Source organism: Neopelma chrysocephalum, unplaced genomic scaffold (genome assembly GCF_003984885.1).
Source record: "Neopelma chrysocephalum unplaced genomic scaffold, ASM398488v2 Primary Assembly neopelma1_132, whole genome shotgun sequence".
NCBI classification, from domain to species: Eukaryota; Metazoa; Chordata; class Aves; order Passeriformes; family Pipridae; genus Neopelma; species Neopelma chrysocephalum.
The window spans coordinates 2,084,014-2,090,284 of record NW_020897794.1 but is presented as its reverse complement, the minus strand read 5'-3'; the positions used below and the strand labels follow the sequence as shown (position 1 = coordinate 2,090,284).

At 48.4% G+C, this 6,271-nt stretch overlaps 1 protein-coding gene across 1 annotated transcript in view; it reads left to right on the top strand.

The window, feature by feature from the left end:
• The window catches only part of MNT (MAX network transcriptional repressor), a 35,412-nt gene that overhangs the window by 20,518 nt on the left and 8,623 nt on the right, over positions 1 to 6,271 (top strand). The window lies entirely within an intron of this gene.

Below are 6,271 nucleotides of genomic sequence, written 5' to 3'. Positions count from 1 at the left end.
GAGGATCCCGGGCAGCAGGAGCAGCAGGGAGGATCCCGAGCAGCAGGGAGGATCCCGGGCAGCAGGAGCAGCAGGGAGGATCCCGAGTGCAGTTTTCCCTGGCAGCGCCTTTGCCGTGGGTCTGCACCTCTGTCACAGGATTCGGCCGTGCTAAAAACTTAAGCGCTGTATTTTTGCCTGAAAAAAAACAGATTATTAGAAATCTGATTGGAATTTTTCAGCATTCAGAATTAAAAATTCATCCTTTTTAATATATATATTTTTTAATGCAGTTTGAATTTCGCTGTGATCTGTTTCAACAAAACTAATGTGCCTCAGTGTGGGATGGGCACTGATCGTACGCCAAGCTCCATTTGTTTCACTCACAGGCTCGGTGCTTCCCTTGAGAAGAGAACAGGGAAATTGTGCAAAGGAGATTTAAAACTAGAACCTCTTACTCCCAGGACAGTGAAGCAGTTTTTCACTAAAGGGAAAAATCCACCAAAAAAGCCAAGCCCAAATGATCCTCGCAGGGGAGGAGCACAGTGCAGCAGCCAGAGCTCTGGGCAGTGGCTGCTCTGTGCCCGTGGGCATTGTGGCAGTGCACTGATTGCAGCCTCTCTTCCTACAAAATCCATTTTCCCCCATTCCAGCTGTAACTTCTTAGAAACAGGCGGTTTGTTTCCTTGGCTGGATTTAAGTATTTGTATCTGCATCAAATCAGATAAGTCAGAAAGTTAAATTCCGAACTTCCCATGGAGCTGTCATTTTAATTTATCCTTGGACCTGGGCTTGTGCTCTGCAACAGTAAATTAGAATCTGCAATTAAACACACTGTTGCACAAAGGAAATGGGGCTGAACGCAGCTGGAAGTTAATAATCCCTTGGCTGGTGATTCAGCTCAAAGTCGTGTGGGCTGTTGTCCTGTGGCTCTGGGGTCTGACAGCAGGGTGGGCTCCAGACACCAGCACAAAGCCTCTGACCAAGCCCATTTGTTGCACGGGCCACTTCAGCCCTTGTTCTTCACTCTCCTCCCCACAAAACTTGAGAGAAAATGCTGGAGACCTCTGAGGAGTCTGTAAGATGCATGGAGTGATTTGGCTGAAAGCACAGTGGGAATAAAATGCTGTTTGCTTTGAGAGAGCAGAGCCCCCTCCCCTTGGCTGTCCTGGAACCAGCCTTCCCAGGAATCATCCAGATAAATTTTTGATGCAAACCAGTCTTTTGATTTTTCTGGTTGGTTGCACTTAGAGAGATATATAAATGAGCAGCAAAGCCATTTAAAAGTCAGAAGGCTGCTTGTGCAAACAGTCTTGCTGCCACTTGAACTACAGCCCAGCTGGCCAGGGAAATATTTTACCAAAGTGAAGCAGTCTACATGTTCCTGATGGAAACCTGCCCTTTCCAAAGGCAGACAGCTGGGCTGCAGCAGCCTTGCAGCTCCTCACAGGTGATGGTAGCAGCCCCTGATAGTTTCTGTGGCCTGATTCTTTCCTCAGGAGCTAAAAAAAATGTTCAGGCTAAAAAATAGTGCTGGCGTTCTGGACTCAAGGAAATGGACATCTCTTCAGATTCCCAAGTAAATTGCTGCATTGTTCATTCTGGGGGAAGTGCCTGATTTCCTGCTCTGGTTACAGATGTGGCTTCCTCAGCAGAGCTCTCTCCACCTGCCCAGGCTGTGGCCTCAGCTGACCTGTGGCTCTGTCACCACTGCCAGGATGGTGGCATTTTCCTTGTCACATGGAACTGCTCTGGGTTGAAGTTAAAGCAGGGACAGAAGTTCACGGGTCTCAGATCATTGAGAAAATGGGTTCAGCAAACTCAAACAGTGAATGACAGAGCTGATGCCTGATCTCCTTGCAGGGGTAGAGGCCCTTTGGGACCTGATTTACCTGTGCTCACTGGGGCTGGCAGTTGTTTATGATGTTTAACTTGTTAATCCTCACCTCGTCTCTTTTGGCTTCTCAAACTGCCTGAAGCAACATGTTGTGCACCTAAAAATGGTGCAGTTGCCCATCCGTGCCAACAATAATCAACTTAATTGACTCCCTTTAGGGCAGAATGAATACAAAGTACTGTAGTGAGTGTAAAAATCCTTTTTAAGCTGATCTCATGGACTTGTGAACAGACCAGATACATTGGTTAAGTTTTCCTGTTAATAACCACAGCATCCCTTCATCTTTTGGTTTGTTTTATTTCTCGGTCACTTCATCAGTGCCTGAGCACAGTAATTCATCTCTGTCTGTGTGTGGGTGACCAGAACAGAGCAGTGGCAGTGCTTGAGTTGGGGCTTGAGTGCTGGTGGGTGCTGGAGGGCACTGCAGGATCCTGCTGCAGGAAGGTGCAGACACAAACCCACATGTCTGACGTGGATGTGGTTAAAGACCAGGTCTCATTTACATTCAGGCACTGTCATGGTTGGATTATTGATGAAAATGCATAAACCAAACTCTTCTGCCGAATCCAGTCAAGTTCCCCACCTTGAAGAGGGTGGCTGTAACTGTTATTCTTTACTCTGTTATTCTTTATTCTGTGCCAGCTATGAGGTGAATCTGCTCCCCTTCTGTAGAACTTGTCTAGTGAGAGTTGGGTCCATCAGCACTGCCTTGCCTCCCTCATGTGAGCAGCACTCACGTGCCAGGCTGTGCTGCTTCGTGGTGTTTACCTGACCTGATCCATTGATTATATCTTGTCTAATTAGCCTGAATCTCATTGCCAGTAATGAAGGCTTCCAGCACCCATAGGCTGTAGTCATGCAACATGTCATCTGTAGACTTCAGAAAGTGATGAGTAATAAGACCTTTAAAAAAGTGTTGTTTAGTAACTTAAAGCAAGTTGGAGCCTGCTTAAAAATGTGAAATGGAATCCCCACTGTCCCTGCAGCTGCAGCAGGACCTCAGGGAGGCTCATCCAGGGAGCCATGGGGGTGTTTTTATTTGCAGGATTGGTCACAAAACATGTCCTGCAGTAGTTCTTAAAAATTCCCCGTGTTTGGACCTTGTTTTGGAAGATGTTTCTTAGCCTTTGCCAAGAGGGATGGTGATTTTCTCAATGTCTCACTCGTGACTCGTGCACAAGAGTTTGGAAAGGGTTAATGGAACTGTGAACCCACAGGTGTCTCTGTGATGGTCAGAGAATCCACACCTGTCCCACTCCTGTCATTTAAGTGGTAGTTTGAAGAAGCACTTGGGGTTGTAAAAACCAAAACAACATGTAAGTGGAGCAGAGCACAGGGTTCAGAAATGCTGGTGTAGGTTGTGTTTGGGGGCTGTTGCTTGTTCTGGTTGTCACCTGCAGTCAGAGCTGGCACAGGAGGGGAGAAAGGGCCCTGAGCAGTGATAATTCCAGCTGGGTTGCACAGGCTGTTTGTTGTGTGTGACATTGCAGAAGTCGCCTGCCTTTGAACTCACTGACATCACAGTGTGTGGTTTGGGCTGTGGGTTTGATTTTCACAGAGAGCCTGACTGGGACGAGGTCTGGGCTCCGTGGCACAGCTGACAGGGCAGTTTGGGTTCCTGTTCTCATCCGTAGCAAAGCTGTGTGTTGATCCTCTCTGAGTTACTGTGAATTAGTGCCCGATTGGGAGTCCAAACAGGCAGTTTTAAGGAAGCAGGAACCAGGGTGCACAGAGTGCAGCAGAGTTCAGCTGTGCTGTCCAAACTCTGCAGCTGAGGATGTTGTGGCAGCCAACATTGTCAGCTACAGAATAATCAGTGAGGGGGAGCAGCAGCAGGAGGTTGGTGTCAGCTCAATCTCCCGTTGTGGTGTCAGTGTTACTCTGAGTGACAGGAATCCTGATACCACACAGGAATCCTGATACCACGTGCTTTGGAAGTGTGTAAATATAAGTAAAACTTTTACAAGGCTCCCTGTCTCAGTTGTTAGTTATAAAAAATGAATAGTGACTCTGATGCTGCCTGTGCCTTGGCCTTGCCCTGCCAGTTCTGTGGTTCCATCTGGGCACTTCCCTGTGTGTGGCTGTAGTTGCTTTATTGTCCGTTTCTCTTCACTGTCAGGCCATGGGGAGCTGGGTGACCTTGGGAAACAGCAAAGCTGCTTCTGCACACTGTAAACAAACCAGGAAAAAATGGATTAACTGGTTTTCAAATTTATTTTGCTTCTATCTGCCTTGCTCCTGTATTATGCCATTATGAGTTGAAATATCCATCTGAGGTTTAAAAGATCCCTTTCACCATGGGCTTTGTACTGTTTTCTTGAATCCCTCTTGGGGATGCACCACTCACCCAGGGACAGCCTGTGTGGTACCCAGAGGAGAAATCACAATCCCCATTTAATAATGAGGGTGTCAGGTAGGGACTGTTGGTCCTGTCTTACTGAGACTCATCTTGATCTGAATAGTGAGGCTGCTTAGGCCATCTGGAGACAGCATTTAGGGGAAATCATGTCTTTGAGATTTCTGGCTCTGATTGGAAGAGCCAGGTAGTGGCAGGTGAGCTGTTGTCCTGTCCTGCCACCTCATGGGCAGGGGCCTGATCATTCATTGTGTTTGTATTTAGGGGAGCAGGAACGAGCTCCCTGAGGGTGATTGGGCAGTTTCCTGCAGCATTAGAAAGAAGAACTCTCATGGTCTCACACAGGTGTTGGTTTATGTTTAACAGCTGGGCTTTGCATCCTCCCACTGCTGTGGCCATGACAATGAGGGAGGTGGGTGGAGAGAAATCCTCTGGTGACCCAGATCTGCTCCATGGGCCGTGGGTGGAGCCACTGGGATGTGAGGAACTGGCACTGACCTCCTTGCACAGGTGGGGGCACTGGGAGCAGAAGTGGTGCGGGAGGATGGCACCTTCTGGGAGTCACCAGGGCCTTGGACCCGCTGCCCTGGGGTGGGGTGGTTCTCTTCTGCTGGGGAGGGTTGTTCTGTCAGAGCCCGTGGCTGTTGGGGCTGCCATCACCTGCCAAAACTGCTCTCTTGGGAGAGATTCTCCCCTTGCTGCTCCCTGGGCACTGTTGGGGTGTGCAGCTCAGCTGTGCCTGTGGGCTGAGCCCAAGGGTAGGAACACCAACAAAGGGAGTCGTGCCTGGGACCCATCCAGAACTCTGCCTTGGCTCCCATGAGGGCTGCTGGGAGATGCCTCCAAGGAAAATGCAGGAGCACAGCAGCAAATGAATGTTGTGATGATGTGTCTGCACAGAAGTCTCCTCATCCCTGGCAGAGAAAGCCCTGCCTGTGGCTCCAAGGCATAAAACTGCCAGTTGCCCTCTGGGGCTGATGTCCGTGTGTCATCATGGAGGGTTGGGAAGAGCTTCCAAATGCCCTGCATCCAGCAGTTGTGTCGTTAATGATAATCTCTCCTTGAGATGCAGCACACTTCATTTCTGTTTGCAGAAAATGATGGCAGAGGCGTATCTCCCATAAATTATTTTAATTTTTAAAGATTTTTCATTTGAGTGCTGCAGAATTAAATTTGGAATTATTAATTCCAAATTCTTAATTCCCCAATTATTTTAATTTGTTTGGGATCGTTTTCTGAAAAACAAACACCATGGTATTTCAGGGTCTTTGGAGCATCCAGAATCTGCTGGAATCATTAAAATTGTCTTGCTTGTTTCCTGCATGACAGAGACTGGTTAAAAAAACTAAAAATAAGAAAAGCAAAACACACGATCAAACTTAACACCAAGTCATTGCAAATCATACTTCAATTCTTTTAATTTGAATTTCCTTTATCCTTGGTAGTCATATTAAGGGATAAACCAGATCTGCTGAACTGCTGGTGGCCAGTGTGGGTCCAGGGACTGGCCTGGGCACGGCTCTGCTTCTCCCTGCTTCGTTGTATCGTGTGTTCCAGTTGGTTGCTGCCTTCTTTTTGTTGGTTATTTTTTTTCTGAATTTATTCTTTATCTCCCTCGTTTGGATTCTTCCTCCCCTCTGCCCCAGTGACTGTTTGTACTTTGCCCGGCGCGTGGTGTGTCAGGAGGCAGGCTCTGCCAGGCCATGCAAACAGCCACGTTTCAGCTCTAGTTTTGATCACAGATCATGGCCCAGTGTCTCTTTTTATCAGGGGCCTGCAGTGCATTTCTCAGCGAGATGATAAATGTGAATACCAACGTGTGTTCTCATTGCCTGTGATTGCTCTGCTCCGGGCACATTTCCTGTTCTGGGAGGTGTTTCTGTCTGGGTGTCCATCCCTGCCCTTGCCACCAGGTTGAGCAGTGGTGGGTGGTGCCCACCCTGCCCACCCTGGGAGTGGGTGCAGCACCTGCAGCAGGAGATGTTCCCTGAGCTGCCCGTGCCTGTGTGGGGTGAGCTCAGATGTTCCCTGGGCTGCCC